The following is a 10,000-nucleotide window of genomic DNA, read 5'->3' on the forward strand; positions in this document are numbered from 1 at the left end:
CGTTACAGGTCTGTGAACGTTTAGCAGAGTCTTAGCAGAGTCTTAGCACCCTTACACTTTTTGCTTTATTTGGTGTCAAGAAGCAATAAGATTTATTTAAAAGTAAGATGAATATTGTTAATGGTCATAAAAAAGAGTAGGTCTAATAGTTACTCAGAACCTTCTTAATTTAAAGTCAAGTGGGCGCAAAATCTAGTTTGAAGTTAAGAAAAGTTATAGATTGGTCTTATCGATAAAGTACTAAGTCTGCCCAAACGGCATCCAAGTCCATATAGAGGGTTGCAGATTTACATTATGTGTGGAACTCTGTTTTTGTTCTTATTCTTTGTTGGTCATCATTTATTCTCTTTGTTTTTAAAAAATGATTGCTTAGGTTGAATAAAAAGTCGCCAAAGATGTACTTACGATCTGTAGATTTCCATCAGGTTCTCTTTTGGGAGTCTGCACTTGCGAATTAGGTCTTTCTGAAATGGATTGGTAATAAACAAGAGAGAATATTTGAATTTGTCAGTTGACATGATGTTATCGTACTTACTATGTGAGCGTTAGTAACCCGTCGAATCTTCAATTCTACGATTGTCTTGTGGCGGAAGGATTTGAAAAGATGCTAGGCCGGAACACGATGGATTCGTAGGTGGACCAAAATCGGAGAATGACGATTGGTACGCTGGAATTCGAATAAATGATTAGGTTTTGTAGAGGGTATTAAATGGTTACTTACGTTTCTGTGACTGAAACAGTCAGTTTTGTTGCACATTTCTCGGGAAGGTTGTAAACTGCAATGATAAGAAGTTTTTCCAAAATGTCCATTACTGATTATGGGCTACGTTTATCTTAAGCTTGCATTCCAGATTTTGCTGTTGGTGTTAGTAGTTACGACATCAGTGGCCAAGAATAGACTGGTGTCGTTGACCGGGATTGCAGAGGGGGGGGGGGGGGGGAAAATTTTCAAAATGTATTGACATATAGTGCAGGGAACTGAAATAGGTGAAGAAGATGAAATGATGTGATGAAGTCGTGTTTTTATCGGTTTATTAGCTTATCGTTTATTTTTATATTTACTCGTTGTTTTAAATTTATCACGAGCGGATGTTTTGCGGAAAAGAGGAAGAGAAGAGAGAGAAAGATGAAAAGGATTTTAGAAATATCGTCTGAAATTTCGGGAAATCGAAAAAGGTCTGTCTTGCCGTTAGCTAGAAATAAATAATAAATTGCGAGAGGTTTTACCGGTGATTGTTTGTCTTTGTGTCTAAGGTTCCCGGAGCTGTTTTTAGAGGCTTTGACCGTGGCGTCCTCAGCGGCTGATAATATGTAGTTGGCCAAGGAAATAAATACATTTGTAAAGCACAGGAAGGCTTGATCAGTTTGCCAAAGTAGCGCGAGATTTTCTAAGGGATTCTAGAAGTAAAAAATAAAATAACAATCGTAATATTTTATTTAATTGTGAGAGAAAACAGGAAAATGGCTGTAAGTGGAAAATGAATGGAATAAATGGATGGAAACATTGTGCGAGTGCAAAGTGTAATAAGAAGTACTTACAGTTTGATGTTAGCAGTTTCCAATAACGACGTCGCATTTGAATTGCCTGTAATGAGTGGTGTTTAGCTTTTGGTGAAAACAATATGGAAGTTAAGTGTGAATATTATTACAGGACGTGAATCAAGGGTATTGACGATGAAAAAAGTATTTTCGGTTTCCATGGCAATTACTAGCGTTTCAAATGTCTATGCACTGATTTTTCGAGTGAATACGACTGAACGTTTCGTGATAATAAAGTGGGACAATATTAACATTAAGTGCTTTGCGTGATCAAACTCTAGAAGTGATCAAAATATGTAAGGGCTATACTTACCCCTAAGAAATCTTTTAACTGCATGATTGGTGTTGCAAATTTCTTGGAAACTGTAATGATAAAGTTGTACAAACAAAACGATGCGTTAGTGATTTTAGAATTTTGTATCACCAAGTCTGTGATGATCTCGGGTGTAGCCAGTCTCTTTTTCTCCCCAGGACCTTTCGCTTTGTTATATGGAAGGTCCTGTGAACGACGTTTGGACGTAACCCTTGCCAGAAATCGGTTTGTTAAGGTGATCTGAATTCACACGTTAAGACCGCAATTTCTTCTTTGATCTGGGTTTGTGGAGGTGGGGGAGATTATTGTCAAACTGTACTTAGAATGTAGTAGCCCTGAAGACTTAAAAGAAAAGGCAGCGTAGATGAAATGATGTGACAAAGAAGTTTTTTTTTTTAAGAAAAGAAAAATCAGTTAAAAAAAAAAGTTATATCCTTCGTTCAGTTACATTTTTAAAATTTTAAATTTTTTAATAGGTATTTCTTTTTAAAATTATTTTATTTCATGTTTAAATATTATCATGAGCGGGTAGTGGATCTCTATAAGATTTTGCAGTTGGTTGGTAACAAATAATTTGTGCTAGTTTTACCGATGATGTCTGTCGTTGTCTTTCTTAGCAGTCTTGAGGGGCTTTGTGAGGAAGATGTTGCCAGCGGCTGGTACTGCATTGTTTTAGCTGAAGGAGACAAGTATTTTTTGAAAGCATAGGAAAGCTTCATTAGTTGCAAAAGTAGGGCGAGTTCATTGGAACAATTGTAATAATATAAAGAAATATGACTGTAATAGAGGACTATTAAAAGAGGTACTCACTGTGCGGATGTTACTAGTGGGTGTGACAAGTGAAGAACCACATTCACCTTCTGCTGCCGACAAGAGGTGTCTGAAAATGGAGCGAATAACTGGATATATTGATTTAAGATATTCTTTGGATTAAGAGTGTCAAAATAAGTACTTACAGTTCGATGTTGGCAGTCTCCAATAACTGTAAGATTTTACTGTTAAAAAATTACAGGAAAGGAGAAGCAAGAGTGTAATGTGGAGAATTGTATAGGGTATTAATTATGGGTAGGGAAACGAAAAATGTATTTTCGGTTTCTATGGCAATTATTGGCGTTTCATATGTCTGTAGACTGGTTTTGAACTAGACACGGCTGACATTATAATAAAGTACTATTGTTCAGGTCGACGAGTAATTTAAGTCCGTAAAAGACTATTAATGATATACTTACCAGTTTGGAGATCTTCAAGTGAAACCTGTTAGTTTTGTTGCAAGGTTTCGTGTTGTAAATTTCCTGGAAGCTGTAAATTATGATAATATAGGGTATGTTAGTTATTTGGCATTTTGGGCCTGGTGTTATAATTCTCTGATGGTCTAGCGTGCAATATTACACGAAGTAGAACTTTCTGCTTGGTGGAGGTAATTTTTACTGTGTCTATGGAATTGAGCTTCGAATCCGGATTCGAGTATTGTTTTTAGTGGTTTAAGAACTTGTGCAAGAACGAAAGGTATTTAAATGACTATGGTTGGAGAAAAGATATTATAAAAACAATATCAAAGTGTAAGAGAAAAGAGAAAAAGCCAGTGAAGGTAGAAGGATTTGATAAAGTCATTTTAACCTCTTTTTTAAATTAAGTTTTATGGTTTATTAATTCACTTTTTTAGGTATTAATTTTATGTTTTTAAATTTATCATTAGTGGATGGCATGCGGAATAGAGGGGAATTTCTCATGTTTTTGCATATTGAATTTATCAAAGGAAATTTCGGAAAATGGGCGGTTTGTTGAGTTTGTGTTAAGGGGCGTTTCTAAGGAAACGAGTAGTTTGTGAAAGCACAGGAAATGCGGGTAAGTTATACTGTGGTGTTGCATTAGTTGCGAATGAAATCGCGTCATTTTCGTAGGGATTTTTTTTCAATTGCAATAATTGTAAAAACATAAATGGCGTGCCCTAAATGGAAAATGACTATAAGAAAATGCTATGAATAGAAGTACTCACTGTGTGGACGTTACTAGCGGATAAGTGGCGAAGGGCATCGACTGTCTTCTGGAAACAAAAACGTATCTGATATAGGATACGATAAACCGTATTGTGTGTCACAGAAGTACTCACAGTTTGATGCTGGCAGCCTCCAATAATGGCGTAGGATTTGAATTTCTCGTAATGTGCCCCTAGCGACTGATAAAAAGTAGTGTTTAGTGTGAATATTATACAGGGCATTCACGAGCATTTTAAGTTGTCCATGTACCGGTTAAAAGTTGAAAATAAACCAGGTTTAACAATATTAAAGACGATTAAAGTACGTTAAAAAGATGTGACAAAGAAATGTTTAAATCGGTTTAACAATTAATCATTTGTAAAAACGAATGAGACCGAAATAAACAATGGCTGTAAAAATGGACTGGATAAGGGGACCCTTATAAGCATATTTTTCAAATGAAGAGGGTTAAAGAGCTTGCTTTTCTATGATAGCAGTCTTTAATAAAACGCGTAGAATTGGAATTTTTGCAAAAGGCCTCCAAGTACGGGTAAAATAGGGAAGTTCAGTGTGGAGATTAATTAATGCTAGTGTGGACCAAAAAGAGTACTTACGATTTCCATGGCAATTATTGTAGTCCATTTTCGGGTTTGTAGATGAGTAAAAGCGGCTAAAACTTAAAAAAGTAAACATGACTGATAGTACTAAAAAGTACTGTACGAGTTATTCTATAGAAAACGCACAAAAATATTACAAATATTTCGCGATATTGTACATTTTATCTGTTGTACAGTTGCAGAGCCACTTTTTCTTTTTTTCACCAGGCACGTCGCGCAAAAATTATCACACTATGGGCAATGACCTTTTCTCGCCATAACTTCTTTTATGTGCGTTTTCTGAAGATTGACGCGGTCTTCGTTTAGTTAAAATACTCTGCCAAAATGCAAGCAAAACAGCTAATACGTTAGACGTGGTCAGGTACAGTGTATTGCATTTTCTATTTGTATTGGGTTGAGTTGCGAGATGGACGGATACCGTTGGTGAAAAGTATGGAAATACCGAGGCCATTAAAAATTACTGACAGATCTAATATAACGATCATCGATTATTTTTATGGGATCAATGAAAGTCCTTACCGCTAAGAGTTCCTGTAAGAACAGATTGTGTGCTGCAAGATGAAATGATTCAAACGGGTGACATATCACATAACAAATTCGGTCATAGTTCGTATTTTCTTTGCTCCTAAAAGTTGAGGCGATGATTAATACGTTATCTAATCGAAAGATTTCCGAGTAATTAAGGCGAGCCCTTTGATATCAATTAGCTGGTTCTATATCAGGGGACGGAGGTGGCTTGAAACAAGGTTTGGTAAATAAATACTGAACGTAAATGAAAAGGTTCTTGTTTCCAATATAGTCCGCTCATGACGCTAAAGTCGGAAAGGTCCGAGAAATGGTACATCAAGACGATTTTTGCCAACTTAAATTTACACTGATCCAATTTGAGCGAATTGTGAATGTCTTATGGACAGGCAATCTAAATTTAATATAGGGGAGGGATTAGGCAATGACCTCATGAAAACAAAAAGGTTTGTAGAGACGGGCTGCGGTGCAAAGGACGGAATCGCGAGAGCATTACATGACCTCATGAAGCCTACCGATAAGGACAATTTTAGGGGAAAAAAAAAGAGAAGAAATTACAAGGTTGTCATGATGATTATAAAAAAAAAGTATGGGGACTCGTTGAGGAGAGGGAAAAATAGAGAAGGGGGAGAAAACTAGTTAAAATGGGAAGAAGACTAGAAGAAATAAGGGAGGGGAGGACAAGGTGGCATGTTCTATGATATGAAACTTTAGTATACACTAAAACAGTGGATAGCGTTCAAAGCGCGCTCTGATTGGCAGTTCAAACTCCGGATATCCTTTGTTATTAAAAACTGAACTACGGATATCACATTTCCAGCATTTTCATAGACCAATTCGGCTAACTCAATGTTGTACCCAATTCAAATCTTTTGGGAATAAAACGTTTTGTTCCAAGTATTTCCATATCATTTAAATGTGAATGCTTCATTGTCGTGCAAATTCAACACACAAAGAATCTTAACCCCGAGAGATTTGAATTGGGTACAACATTGAGTTAGCCGAATTGGTCTATTGGCTCGCCGGACACAGGTTATCAGCTCATATACCTGCACTACCAAATATGGTCAATGAACACAGCAGCAAATACACAGTTTTGCGGCTCCGAGAAAAAAATGGCCAAATAAATTCAACATAAAGAGTTGTGATGTTGGGGTTTTAATAAAATAATTATTCTACTCGGGCTTACTGGATATGAAATGATCATAACCAACTCGGCGCTACCCGCCCCGTTGGTTATATATATCATTTCATATCCAGCGCGCCCTCGTAGAATAATTGTTAACTATTCACCTCCGGGCAACTCGCACGGGATTTGCGCCCGAAAATACTGTAATCGTTGGAGGAATAATGAGTTTGAAAAATAGTCTTTTTGTGCTATATTATCTCACTGTTTTGGTATATACTACAAGAACTATTCACCTCAGTGTCGGTGGCTAGTAGTGGATATTTACCTCGCCACACTAGCCACCTCCACTTCGGTCAGAATAGTTGTTAAATATTCGTATTCTCAGTATTGGACTGGAGCTAGTCTCCACTGCAAGCTATTTCCAGTCCAATATTGAGAATACAAATGTGGTGAATTCAGGGGGCGTGGTGACTGAATAGTGTCTCATGCGTTAAATTGTTATTTTTTTTATTGTCAAGTGTCCGTATAATTTATTTGCCTTTGTCCATTCATTCGCCTGCCTAATGAGGACATAGACCAAAACATCGCAAAATAACTAGTTTCCTAACTCTTTTTTTTACAGATAAGATTTTAAATAATATTAAACGCGCCACACCTAAAAAAATAGTATAAGCATTTGTGCATTTGAAGTAACTGAAAGGAGTGCGTAACAAAAGTTTGAATTTAGTCTTAATAATTGGGCTGCGCTTTTAAGAGTTAACAGGTATAGAGTTGCCGAACGTTACTATAGGATTTGGTCGGGTTTGTTCGGGTAGGACCAGACTTTGTTTGTATTTGCTAGTCTGGCTGTAGGTGGAGATCAATTTTATCAACAAAAATGCGAAATTCTTGAACACTTAAATTACCACAAAGAAGGTAATAACATTAACTTGAAGTCACAATTTGCATCGCGTCCGATCTTAAAGAAGCGAGATGAAACGCGGTTTATCCAAAGAAATTTTACGATGACTGTAGAATAAGATCCAAATCGTTCGCTCACTCAAGTAGAGAGCTTTCCTAGTTTGCAAAGCGCAACTACAACGATATGTTTTGTTTGCCGTGTCTGTTATCGATGAAATTCTCTTTATTCTCGTCAAAAAGCCGCTTAGAAATTTGGAAAGTAATATTTTTGAGTTTTCTAACAAGTACTTTGGTTACCAAGATTTGATGGTTTTCTTTTTCGAAGACATTTTAGAGAAAGGATTACTGTGAAAGCATATAAAACTCGACTTTTCCAAGGCAGAATTTACTTAACAAGAGCTAATTCTCAATTGAAATGTTCAAGAAAACAAAAAAAGGTTCCCACTTAAGTGTGATAACTTTGTGCGCCGCGCATTTGTTTTTGCACGCACATACTTCACCTTTACTGTGGTGCGTCTTTTTACTTGTCTTCTCCGAAGTCGTCCTTGTGTCCGGAACGCAGCGTCATGTTCGTCAAGATCACTTCTTCTTCCAGCAACGATAGCTAGATAAACGTCCTCAGCAAAGGCAACAAGCTGTTTGCCCGAAGGCGAAGCGATGAGTCTCCAAATTGGGCCTCAATTTATTCCGTTCAAGAAGGTCGCTGATTGGCTGGTAGGCGTGAATTCCAATGCCTGATCGAAGTGACAACAAAGTGTGCCGCGTGTAACCCATGTTTTCAACAACTACACGAGGAAAACGTCACCGGTGTGCTTTCGCCGTGAAAATCAGTGCTATTGTTACTAATTTGGCGTCCTTTGAAAATCTACTCGTCTGACTGCAAATTGCAATGGCGTCGAGCAAATTATGCCATGATTTTTCATGCACAATTAATGCATGATTATAACGGGAAAGAATCTTTATGTGTCGAAATTTTTGTAATCAAATTTGTATCGACAACGCCGCAAAAAACGGTTTGAAAACATGCGCTGCAAGCGTCACGTGCGCATTGAGCATTTTGGTAAAAAACCGTGCAGAAGGCTAGCGTAGACTTACCAAATGCATGGATTTCGTGAAAAACGCTGAGATTTCAAGATGAAAGTTTTATTTAGTTTTTAAAAACAAGATCTTACAACTGAAATTATCTTTACCTATGAAAGATATTAAAAACAAAATAATAAGAAAATATGGCAGAAGCATTTTTGTCATTGTCATTGATTTAATTGAAGGAGCAAGGTAAAGTCGGGTTGACGCAATATGTGCCTTTTCTTAGTTTTTGATGTGTGACCAATGAGAAGGTACTGAACCAGTCACGTGGTCAAAGGCCGAGTCTTAATTTTAGAGGAGAAAATGTTGACCTTAGAAGCAGGTGGATTTGGGACACGATAACAGCACGGAAAAAGTTTATTTTTGTTGGACACGTCATCCTCTGCGTAACAACCTGCGAAACGTACGGACAATAAAAAAAAACAATACGTGCCTTTCGCGTTATGTCACGGACGCCGTGTCGGATGCCACAAACAATAAATCTCTCATTAACCTCCTTTGTTTGTCGAGCAAGTTTTCTATCTGTCGCTGCTGTGAACTTTGTCTGAAGGGGTACGTTACAAACAAAATATATTATACTTATATTATTAATCATAAAAATTACAATTTCCTTGATTGTGATTGGTTGAAGAAACTTCTATTTTCCGCTAATTCACTTACAAGTTGTTATCGGACAGTTTGGTATTGGACAGTTCAATAAGCCAATCACACTCAAAATTGTAGTTTAAATCAATCAATCGCAACCTTGGTTTCAATCACCTAGAAAGTGTACCGGCTCCTAAATTGGGGCTTTCTTTCTTTCAGAGTGACATCAAACAATTTACGCCTCCTTTGTTAGTCTGTTAATGCAAATTTTCCCTTTCTCTCATAACTTGGCTCTTCTTCTTTTCTCGGAAATTTTAATTTTTATGATTAATTGGTAAGAAGACTTCGTGTCGTCCAATTCGGTCAGTAATCATACTCGTGATAAACAAATACAGATCAAATTGGACTCATCTTCGTCACGGGAGCCTAGGATCGACGCAAGGCTCTGGGAAACTCCATGTAGGAGAACATGCGCCGAAAAGTTCTTATAGCCAAAAATAGGCCATTTCCGAGTTCATGTCTGCCTCCTCTTCAAAGTGAGTTTAAGTGCGAAGTTTTTGGGATGGTAATTAGTTCTACTTTCCATATGAATGAAAACTAATTTTCATAAGAAAGACTTCGCAGTGAGACTCGCTTTGAAAAGGAGGTAGACATGAACTCGGAAATGGCCTATTGGTTATTTGAGCCTTACTACGCCTGCGCACTCCTCGTGCTAACATGAATGCACCAATAAGAGACGCCTTTGATTGTTCTTCACGAAAACCAATGAGAAGACACTTTGTTTCAGGGTTCCCCAAAGCTCTTCTCTCCCTTAGTCAAGAGAAGAGCTCTGGGGTCGAGACTGGGATTGGACTCCACTCAGTCTTATTACCGTTACTAACAACGGTCTATACACCGTTTGAGGCCAGTTATCAGTGACTTCATGCTTTTGAAGCGAAACTTAACCATTGAATTCTTTTTCCCATTTCATCTATTGCCTGAACCCTTTGCATGTTTTGAATAAATTATCCGCATTTATAGGCGTGGTTTAATTTCACGTGACGTCATCGCCGCCATTTGGTGGACAAAACAAATGATGAGGGAAAAGACCTCTCATTGGCTTTCTTTGTTCGTCCCCCAGTATTTGTACATTACATTACATTACACCGTTATCACCTCTGTCTCAAAAAAGGTTGCAAACGACCTAATATATAGATTTAGCCAAGCCTAAAAGTGGAGCTCCCGTTTCTAACCCCAGAAAGCAATATAGTGTTAATGGAAATAATTATAAAAAGTAAAAGTAAAAAAGTAAGTGTTTACGAGCCAAGTGGTCCATCAGAGCCGGAGGTTA

This window comes from Montipora foliosa, chromosome 13, assembly GCF_036669935.1.
Source record: "Montipora foliosa isolate CH-2021 chromosome 13, ASM3666993v2, whole genome shotgun sequence".
NCBI lineage: Eukaryota > Metazoa > Cnidaria > Anthozoa > Scleractinia > Acroporidae > Montipora > Montipora foliosa.